Source organism: Canis lupus, chromosome 38, assembly GCF_011100685.1.
Source record: "Canis lupus familiaris isolate Mischka breed German Shepherd chromosome 38, alternate assembly UU_Cfam_GSD_1.0, whole genome shotgun sequence".
In the NCBI taxonomy this organism is placed as follows: domain Eukaryota; kingdom Metazoa; phylum Chordata; class Mammalia; order Carnivora; family Canidae; genus Canis; species Canis lupus.
In genome coordinates, this window is record NC_049259.1 from 9,362,615 (window position 1) to 9,374,809 (window position 12,195).

The window sequence follows — 12,195 nt, forward strand, 5'->3', positions numbered from 1 at the left end:
TTCTCACTGTCTACAAAGTAAGAAGATCATGGTAAAGAATGTAGATTATAAACTACTTGAAATAAGCTAACTTTACAATGTTTTAAGCAAATTGGTCAGAAGGAGAGCTCATCATTTTATTTTTCAGATTATGTGTGTATATTATCCATATAAAATTTAGCCAATTTTTTTTCATAAAGAATGTGAGTTCAAAAAATTCAACGTACCTTTATTCTCTCCTAAGATTTGGCCAGAATTGATTAAGACATAGAAGATACCTTTAAATTCTAACTCTTCAATTAACAAATGAACAAACAGAGGATGTGAAAACTTAATTTGTCTCTGTACACAAGGAGAAGTAAATTGAAGAGTGAGGAATAAAGACAGAGACTTGAAATTGTTTATAACAGCTCCCATCTGGCTGAGGAAAGATCCATTACTGAGCACTGATATAAACTTTATCTGGAAAATAAGCTGCCAGTCATAAAAATTTAAAAGGTTGGTATTTCTTAATACATAGATTAATTCATAAGTGACTAAGTCAAACATTTAATACTTATTCTAAGTCCAGCCTATTCCTCCAGAAATATATTATCCTAATGCAAATCATCTCACACATGTTCAACAAATAAGAAATAATATTAGTATATTTCAGAGGTCAAGTTGTTCTAAATGTAATTTTTTTTTCAGTTACATTACTGTTTTAAAGCCGAAGTTGACAAGGTTTCTCACAGAGAAGAAGCAAATACATAACTTAACACTTTAAGAAAAAAGTTAAAATCCCACAGAAGTTCCATTGTTTGGTAGAAGAAGTAACTGGTTTATTGCTTCAAGATATCCTTTGAGTCTACTAGGTGAAATTATTTGGGGAAATTGAGGACACAGATGAGGAAAATGTGAAAACATTTCCTTCATAGTAAAAAAAAAAAAGATGAAAGAGTAGGGATATATAGGGATATATGGTGTCCTGGAGTTTTGGAAGTGAAACCCCTCAAAGATCCACATCTGATGGAGAAAGAGGACTTCAAATTTTAAGGCTACTAAGGATGTGATGCTGCGTATGAATGTCCATGGTGGGGCTACTGTGCTATGGTCCTCTGTCTCTCTGTCTCTCTGATTCTCTCCTTATCTCTATCTCTGTCTCTCTATCTCTGTCTGTCTCTCTCTTTAAGGACTCTACCGTTATAGAATTGCATGAATTTCCTGCCATCTTCTTATAATCTTGCCTCTTTTCTTTCTTTCTTTTTTCCATATGCCTTGCTATTTTAGTGTGCATATTTAGCAAAATATGAGATTATTCAGGAATACCTATATAGTGTTACAGCTAAAATGCTTGTATATATGATTCTTATTAGTAGTGGGCTGAAAAACAAACACAATGCTAACTTGTCATAGATCTATAATAATTAGTAGTTTCTTTCCTCATTTTCTCTCTTTTTACAAATGTACCAAACTCAAGTGGCCTCGATGTCCTTGCATATGATGTTGTCTCCACAAGACCAGCATCTCCACCACTCACACCTGTGTAAATCCCTCTAGTAGAAGGTTCCTAAATGAAATGAAACTTCCTCCTAGAAAGCCCTATTATGGATTTTAATAGCACAGACTCTGGAATCAGAATCTTTTTATTTTTATTTTTTTTTAATTTTTTTTAATGACTACTTGGAGACGATTACTTTAGTTAGGCAAGACATTTAACTTCTCTCTGCCTCTATTTTCCCCATATGTAAATTGGAGGATAATAATGGTAACTACTTTAGATTATTACTGTCGATATTAAATAATTTCATTTGTGTAGAGAACTGGCAATGGCGCCTGGCACATATAAAGTATTCATAAAGTTTTAGTATTAGTGCTGGGTTTTAAATATTAATCATGATTAATATTATCTTGAATGCATGCACAAGTTGCACCAGATCAGGCAAATTTATTATTACTTCACAGCAAATAATAAGCATGTAGCCCCTGCTGCCCTAGTCTTTACTTCTGAGGAGAAGTCCTGTGAGCCAATGATGGGAATTTTGCCACAGGAGTAACTAGAAATCTAGAAATCTCACTGCAAGGCATGAGGAAAACTTATTTTCCTCTGCTCACGAAGTTGAAGAAGGTAGCTGTTCACTGGAAAGGTCTTTCTTCTCCTCTCACCATTTGAGATGTGAGTAAAATCTCATCAGCTGATAGTCCTCTTTGCCTCAGCTTTTAAGATGTGGGGTTTTCTCCAAGTGTCTATGTTTATTACTCATTAATATGTAAATACTTAGGAAGATAAAGCTCTAATCTCCCTAGGTACTTACTTATGAACCTAGTTCAGGGCTTCACTGTTCTGGCCTTCCCAGGAAGAAAGGGATATTTTACCTCATTTTGGATCAGAACAATTAACTACATATCTACATATCTACATAGATATGCAAATATCTACTTATCTCATGGTATATGAAAAGCTTCTTGGGAAATGAGGGCTTTCACAAGAACATTGAGACATCCAGGCAAGTTTAATCTTTTAACAATTAGTATAAGCATGGGTATTAGTATTAGTATGTATTCTCATTATATGATTTCACAACAGACTTATGTTCCGTAACATTTACCGCTCTTGCAGTTTTGTGTTTATTATTTCTTGGCATGAGTGTGTATAAACTACTAGTTTGTAAATTCCATGGCGGTGAGGATCATGGAAAGTTTTGTTCACTGCTTTGTCTTTGACAATTGATTCAGTGACTCACATGGTGAGCACATGTCCATCTTATATTTTAGGCTGTGCACTATCTTCATTATGCAACAAAATACTTCAATGCTCAAACTGGAATTAACAGTTCTGAAATAACAAAGTTTAAAGTATCTTCACCAGGTCAAATGATTGCTCATGAATGTCTTTTAAAAATGTAACTCCTTGGAGTCCTTAATAAAGATTCTTATAATTCCCTCATGTATTTATTAACCAATATGTCATTAATGTGCTTACTACTCTTTTAAATAAGAAAGACATTCATGAGCAAAGTGTCAATCTAATTGATGATTGCACCTAGTATATAGTTCAGTAATTAGCATTTAGTAGTTTCTCAACAAAAAGCTGGATAGATTAATAAATCAATAAATTAGGTAAGCTGGGATACCTGGGTGGCTCAGTGGTTGAGCATCTGCCTTCGACTCAGGCAGTGATCCTGGAGTTCCAGGATCGAGTTCCACATCCCACTCTCTGGGGAGAAGCTGCTTCTCCCTCTACCTGTGTCTCTCATGAATAAACAAATATAATCTTAAATAAATAAATAAATAAATAAATAAATAAATAAATAAATAAACAGCTTAAATTTAGTTTAACTGATTGAGCAATTTATTAAGTTTTTTTAATATGTAAATAGTTAAGGGGCACCTGGGTGGCTCAGTCGGTTGGGCATCAGAATCTGGATTTCGATCAGGTTATGATCTCAGAATTGTGAGATCAAGTTCTTTGTTGGTGGAGCATGCTTAAGATTTTCTCTCTCCCTCTTTCCCCCTGGCCCCTACCCTGTCTCTAAAAAAATATGTAAATTGTCAGTACTAGTAATTTTACTAGTTTTATTTACTAAAATTATCCAGAATCATTTTATTTTCCCTTATATTAGTATGTTAAAACTGGACTAGCATTTCTCCAGAAGGTGCACAATTATTATTAAATAGGTGTTATGCTCCTTTTTTACTGAAGCTGTAAGATTTTAAAATCATTTTATTAAATATATTGTACATCACAATAATACATTTAGTCATGTGTGCCCGTTGCTGAATTATCAAAATGTAAACATATTTTGTAACTACCTCCCCACCCCAGATCAGGAAATATTGTATTACCAGCAATGCAGAGGGCCCTGATGTCACTTTCCCAAAATCTAAACTCTCCTCTCACTCAAGGAAAACCACCCTCCTGGCTTCTAACAGTATAAATTAATTTTCCTTTTTTTTTTAATTTTTTAAAAATTTTCCTTTTTAATTGAACCTTATATACAATTATATAATACATTCTTTTGCATATCACCTCTATATTAAGTTCATACCACACTAATATTATTATTAATATTCATCCACATTGTTGCATGCAACAGTAGTCATGTATACTTATCATCATACATACCACATTTTATCTAGTTTACTGTTGATGGGTGTTTGGATTGTTTTTAGCTCTGTAGCTATTAATGAGAATGCTGAAATTACTATACTCATACAGTTCTTTTGATGCATATGAGACTGTCAGTTACATATATTTCCAAATGAGGATTGGCTAGATCATGGTGTATATATTTGTTTAACATGAAAATTTGTGTCAAAGAGTTTTTAAGTATAATTTCAAAAATTTACAATCATTCCCACAGTGTGAGAACTTTCCTGGTTTCACTTTCTCATCAATACTTGATAGTCTCAGTTTTTCTTAATTTTCTTAATATAGTTGTATCTCATTGTATCTTTAATAGAGCATTTACTTGATGACTACTTAAGTTTAGTACATTTATGTGCATATATATGTATATTGGCTATTTGGATATCATCTTTTGTAAAATGACTGATAAAGTCTCACCCATTCTTTTATGAGACTATCTTTTTTTGGTATAATTTCTTTTTATATTCTCAGTACAAGCCTTTTGTTAATTACAGGCATTACAAATTTCCTCTCCCACTCTTCTTCTCTTTTACATTATTAATGGTGTTATTTGATGAACTGATTTTTATTTAATATAGATCGAGAGCTTCCATCAATAATTAGTATTTTTGTCCTGTTACAAGGAACTGTTCTCTGCCCAAGAGACATGAAGATAATCTATTTGCAAAGTTTTTTTAACAGACTTTCTTGTATTTGTTGAGAAAAGGTGAAAATAAAATAAGAGATTCAATAAAGAAGGTACAAGTTTTTTTCAAAATGTCCTTGCTGCTTTTATATTTGGCACAGAGTTTAAAGAAGAAGAAAATTAGTATAGAATTTGGAGAATATTTTATGGGGGAGTTGATGTTTTTATCAAGCTTTAAATAATAGCAAGCTTAAAACTGTTGAGAAATAAAATGAGCATAGAGGTCAGGAATATGACATAAAAATTGAAAAAAGAGGGCAGCCTGGATGGCTCAGCAGTTCAGCACTGCCTTCAGCCCAGAGTGTGATCCTGGACACCTGGGATCGAGTCCCACATCAGGCTCCCTGCATGGAGGCTGCTTCTCCCTCTGCCTGTGTCTCTGCCTCTCTCTCTCTCTGTGTCTCTCATGAATAAACAAAATCTTAAAAAAACTGAAAAAGAATGTTGGATATAAAATCCGTCATAAGTGCTACAATTTCGATATATGACACTAAAATATTTCACCAATTTGGATAATCCTGCAACATGGCAAAGTCCTCTGAATACCACCCTACTGTTTGAAAAACCTGAATAATAATACCTTTAATAATAATAATAATAAAACCAACTCATAATAAAACCAACTCAATCGTAGGGTTTAATCATACCTAGCACCACTTGTCATTTAGACAAAGTAAAAGGACAAAGGGAAAGTCATATTCAAAATCTGAAATAAATTTCATGTGAGGCTTTGTGTAGGCAAAGTAATAATTTTGAAGATATTTACAAATTTCATGTATTAAATCTACCAAATATCAACAACTTGTACTTACTAAGGGTCATGTTCTAAGAATTCAATAAATTTAATTTCTCTGTGTTGATAATAATCTTACGAGGGTTGTTGAAATATATATTTTCTCAATTCACAGCAAAATTAATATATGTATTTCCTCTGTATGCATATTTAGGATATTGTCACCCTATTTCCTTAGCTAATTAGATATAGATGCAGTGATCACTGGATATTCATAATTTATCAGAAGGACAAGAGCACTTGGTTTTCTTTCTCAAGAGATAATGTAGGGAACTGGAGATCTATAAACCACCGGAAAGTTAAATAATCCAACATAATATACTTAGGTACTATCTGAACACAAATTTTCAACCTTCCTCAAAAAATACACAATTCATGAAGTCTGTAGGCAGTATTGTTATTTTACAGTCTACTATGTGATTTGCAGGAATTACTGTTACAACAGTAAAAAGCACTTGAAAAGGATCTGAAATTATTTTTCACTCAATGCTATATATTTCTCTGTCTAACTCTGACAGCGTGCCATTTATATAAACATATTTATGGTTGTGTCAGTTCATATCAAGCACATTGGGACAGTGAGAAAATGTAATCTAGATGGAAGAGAATTCCATGTGTTTCTCAAGGGTCCATGTCCTACTGCAATGCATTAGAAATCACTATCAGAATGTTGTAACCTGCACATCATCACATCTCCTGAGACATTTATTACAATAACAGAAGTGCTTGAAGCTTCTTTTATTCTAATACTGTCTTTGTAAACACCTAAATAAATGGGTTGTTAGGGGAAATATAGTATAATGCTTGCTAATTATTATTTTTGGAGAAATAATTCCAGAAGAACAGAAATAATCTTGACACATGTTTATGTCCCCTTAAGACGTATGTTGATGTGGATATTTAAAAGAGCCACTAACCATTTTTTAAACATGCTATATCTTTGTTCTTATTACCAATACTTAAATTTTTCATGTTTGGCTCACAGCATCACCTTAACTTGTTAAGATAAAACACTCTTTGTAAAGCATTTTCAGAGAATATTTGTATGCATTATCTTTTAATCTTCATATCTTAGCATACATTATCATTCTGTACACGTAGGGTAGAGTATAATTCTGCAAAAAATAAATGGTTCAATAACATTATGTTTTCTTCTTCTTAGGTGATACTATGGTTTCTAAACAAAAAATATCCTAAGACTATGAGAACAATTTGTTGCTAATATATGCATTATACATTATGTATTATGTGGATAATATATAAATATCTTAATTTACTTTTTTAAATAAAACCAAGGAATTACAAATTACAAATTATTTCTAATGCAATTGTTCTTCCTTCCCTTAAACAATTAGCATAAATTGCACTTTTTCACTAAATAGCTAGAGTCTATTATTAGATGGAACTTCAGAAATTATGTCTGTATTTTACATCTATTTAATTGTACAATGTATAGAGTGTATATTTATTTCATCTCATTTGTATCATACACTTCTACAGGCTGATTACAGGTCTTCCTCTTCATGTAATACTTTATCTCCCATTCTTGGATCTGTGGCTAGAAATCAATGCACTTAATCTTAGAACCTAACTTCTCAAAACAAAATGATAATATTTCAAACAGCCATACTGAACATGAAGAATGGTGTCTGAATATCAGACTCAGAAATAAGAATGAATGAAGTTAGAAAGCAATGAAATGTGGGATATCATGATGGTGATTTTAAAATTTCTTTGCAACAATATTTTTGCATGATTGACTATATTTCTGTAGAAATTCTTGCTCTACTAGTTTCTCAAATTCTCTCATTGTTTGTCAGGCATTTGACTGTGCTTTTTGTAGTCACATCAACATTTTGTGGCCATTGAGTTATCACACAAAAGACAAACTTAGAGAAAATTTTAGAATAGGTCTTTCACATTTCAGGTCAGGGAAACTAGACTTCCACGTAATTATAGATAATATTACCTACCCACCAGCGTTCAGATGTTCTTTACATTTCTCTTGGTTTTGCTTTTTACTTCCACTTTAATATTATTCCATTTTTAAAATGCTTACCCCTTCCTTCCTTAATGCCAGTTATTCTTCCTTCCTATTGGTATGCTTGTTTCATATTATATTGTAGGCAAGGATTCATAGGAGCTCAACCGATAACTTAAAATTCATTGATGGTATGATTCAATAGTTTGATACAGACAACATTATTTCCAACCTATGACATTTCATCTAAAACAAAAGAAACTTCATTCTACTATTAGGCAGTACTATATACTCTATGTGGTAAACAGAATGTTCATTAAACTATTAATATTAGTTAAACTTTTGCATAACATCACCATCCAGAAATACCTTCTGATAGGCAAAGAGAGCATTTTTAGGTATTTTACTCTACTTCTTATATCTTTGGCATAATGGGAATCAGATAGACTCCATAATTTTTTTTTTTCAATTTCATTGGGAAACATTCTCTTTCATTTACAACCTGAAGAAATCCCATGAACATTTTCAGAACTTTTTTTTTCAGAATGTAATTAATTTCTTTGTTCATGACACAATATATTAAAAAATCTGGAAGTTGAACTGCATGCTCTAACATTTCACTGAAATATAATGGCTGTTGTGTGTTTAATATACCTTTCCATCATTAAACAAATTTGCATCTAATAGATGTTGTTCCAGAAAGCAGGACTACATTAATGAGCAATGTGGACAAAAGCTCTACTACTGTGAACTTCACAGTCTGATAGGAGAGATAGCTAAAAAACAAATATACACAGAGATGACATAATTTAAACAATAAAATATTCAATTTAAACAATAAAATAAAACAGAGTAAGGGGTGAAATATTGGAGGCATGATTTTCTGAAGAGTAGGGACGTGAGCCATTAGCAGGACTAGCCCTATCAATGCACCATATTAATACACTATAGGCACAAAACTCATTTATATTCATCATGCTATTTAACCCACAAAACAATTTTATGAAGTAAGTATTATTTTTATGCAATTGAGGAAATGATGCTCAAAGAAATTAAATGTTATATACAAGACCATGCACCATGCACCTATAAAATGGCAGAGTCAGAATGTGAATGCAAGTTTAACTGATAATGAAGTCTGTAGTCTATATATTGTTGTATTTTCAATGGTCCTATTTTCTCTGTTTCTTCCTTTGATAAATATGTTGATTTCCAAATTTCTATGAGAATTCTAGGAGAATAAATTTAGGCCCAGAAAATTGATTCCCATTTCCCATGCCTAATTCTGGTTGAGAAATAAATCAATTCTATAAGCACAAGTTTACATCTAGAATGAGGTTTGTTTTGTTGATGTGAAATGTGGCCACATTGGAGTTAGTTCAGTGAAGGGACCCCCACCCCCCATCCTCTGTCACTGAGAAATCTTGCCCTAGAAATTTAAGATTTGGATCAACAGAGAGAAAGAGAAAAAAATTAATCTTTCTACCTGCCTAAAATTGAGTGGCTCTGTTTTCTCTTTTTGTTTTCATTATTATTTGTTTTAATCATGTGGGTTGAATAACAGGGAACACTGCTGTGCTAGAAAACATAAAGGAAGCCAACTCAGAAGAATTAGAAATTAAAAACCAAAGAAAACTCACATAGACTGTGTTTTGGATAGCTCTCCTTGTTTGGTTTACAGTCTTTCCTAAGGCCCAAATGCATTTCTGTCCTGATATCAAATATCCCTTTGTACTCTAAAAAATACCTTTTCCTTTAGCTAGCTCAGGTTGAGTTCTGTACTTTAAATCTGAAATGCCCTAGCTAAACACCCTTATTTTTTTGGTCTTAATTAAGCAACTAACCCATTTTTATTGTAGAAAAAAAGAAACACATAGGTAAAATGATTATTTCAGGTAGTCCTACCATTTATAGTTAACTAGTTCCCACCAAGTGTGTATCTTTCCAGATTCCCGTGGAAATATACATGTATAAATACTTTTTACAAAGATATGAAGATACTATGAATATCTTGGTGTCAGTTTAAACCTGTACTTTATTTGATGTGGATATAGATCCACATCATTAAGACTGCATGGCCTTTTATTCTAGGGATACATCGAAATTTATTTAATTACCTGTCATTAGATATTTTTGTTTCATGAATATTTATATATTTTAAACTCACCTATAACAACATTTTTGTACCTTTGTCTCTGATAGAATTATTTCCTGAGGATAAAGTCCTAGAAATGGAATTGTAAGGTCTAAGAGATTATGAGCATCTGTAAGGCTTTTCCATGTTGTCTTCAGGGTGTATTTTTTATATCTTGCTTCCAAACATATTCTTCTGTGTTGCTGATCCCCAGTCTATAGCTTTCAGCTCAGGTGAAGTCAGCCAGGACACCACGATCAACACTCCTGCCCAGTCTGTCTGCCTTTAGGTAGTTGAGCAGCTGAGACATTACCTGGAATTCAAATATTCTATTGACACCACAAGGGCAATATGGAATATCCTTTCTTTGAGAGATATTTTCACCAGAAATCAGATAGGTGCAATCTCCCTGCCATATCTGAGAATCTGTTCTGCCTCAAAGGCTATTTTTGTTTTAGACTTCTGGATTTTCTCTTCCTTGGATTCGTGTTTTGCCACTGAATCCAATTCTCCCCCAGGTGCTTCACCCACACTTCTCGTAACTTCAGATTCATTTTCTTTTTCAACAATCTCACATGTAATCTCATCTTCTGTTTCTATTACAGCTTCGAATACTGGACAAAGGCAGTTGTGGTCCGGAATTGTTCTTCCAAATAATCTGATTGTGTACACACTTGCTTATGCCCAAATCTCCAGTCTAGAGCCTAATGCTCCTTACTGCAGTGATGAACCCTGTGACATCTGTAGCATGTTGGGGTTCAATAGCCACAAACCCAGCAGAGTTTAGCCCCAGACTTGAGCTGGAGGCACACATGCTCTCCTGTCTCTGAAAGAAGATCCTCAGAAGGTGGCTCCTATGAGTAAAAGTCATTTTTGCTGGGTGGCTGATTTCTAAAAACAGGGCCATGCAGCCGAAGAGTTAGAGATGGAGGTGGAAGGCATGGGGTGGTGGGGCAGCTGCACATAGAGTTGCTCCACGAAGCCCAGAGCTGGAGCTAAATGTACTTAATTATAAAATAGTAGGATTAAAAAGGAGTTGTGGCTAGAAGCAAACTATAAAAAATGGTTCGGTCTACACTTTCCTTAAAAATCTGTACTAATGAGCCGAAAGAAAATAAGTTGATATTTGTTGTGTAAGTCTTAAATAAAAGCTGTCACAGGAAACCACGAAGAGAATCAAGTATTTTCTGAAGTCCCAGAGAGTTCTTTGCCCAGATATAAAGGGGAAATTCTCTACAAGTTATTTTTATGCAGCATATGCAATTTAAATAATATTAAGGCTAGGTTTTTTTTTTTGGCAAGAATTTTTGATAATGAAATTTTAGTGTTCTGAATGCAGAGTGGGATGCTGTGAGTGACAAGGCAAGCGGAATACATTTTTTTTTTTTAAATACAGTGTTTAGGTAGGGAATTCATGGATTGGACTTTAAGTGACTAAAAGCTATTTTCTGGATTAATAATTTTTACAAATATTTATCTGATTTCAAAAGCCATTTTATGTTTGGGCAAGCTGGCCTGAATCATAGGACAGCCATTAGATTAGAGCTTTAAATTGCAGTAGTCCATTAAAGAGTATGAACTGAGACATGTGTGAATAAAAAAAAAAATGTTAAGAGTTAATAAGAGCTGGCAGTGGCAAAATGACCTTAGTGATCAAATCTATGATTACCAGATGCCAAAGGAAATTGTAATAACCTGGCTGCAGTACTTTCGAGAACATTAAAAACAAATCAACAAGCAAGCAAACTAACAGAAATGTCTTTCTAGAAGTGTACAGTGAAATACGAACAGCTAATATATGCAGTAGACTTAGGTAGTTTTCTCTGAATTTCGTGTGTTTTCAAAAAACCAGATTATTTGCTCAAGCTCTGACACATAATGCATTATGATCCAAGGATTATGGATTTCATTCCATGATTGAATGAAATTTTTTCTTTCTCATTTTCCATCTGTAAGAGATATGCTGCACTTTTTTGATATTATGACTTCATCAAGAGAGAATTAAGCCATTTTTTTCTGTTTTAATGTTTATTAAATAGCTGTAATTAAGTATCATAATACTGGATTTTTTCCCCAACAAATGTAAGAGATAAACCAGTGGCAATATTGCAGAATATGTTAGTTTTATGATATGTTAAGAAATGAATTTATGTTCCTAATTTTAAAACATTTTAGCCTTACATTATTCTGTTCATTATGTTATGATTATATTTTATCGTTTATTAGTATGCTCTGCATGTCTTCTATGTGATAATCTGTTATTATGTTGATTGTTATTATATTTAAACAACTTTTATAAAATGGATCCTGGTGCTTTTTATATTAAAAATATTCATATTCTTAATTACTCAATGCTAAGTTAATTGAGACATTTTAGTGTTCCCTAGATTAGAATTAAATTAAATTTAGCTTCTATAAGGTGGCTAAAGGATACCTAGCACTTCATTGTACTGCCCGCTGTGCTCTGTTAACTCACCTGCCAAACCAAATATGA

General features: G+C 32.9%; 1 pseudogene; it reads right to left on the bottom strand.

The window, feature by feature from the left end:
- Nucleotides 1-9,855: 9,855 nt before the first annotated feature.
- Nucleotides 9,856-10,666, bottom strand: LOC100687452 (annotated as a pseudogene).
- Nucleotides 10,667-12,195: the final 1,529 nt, after the last annotated feature.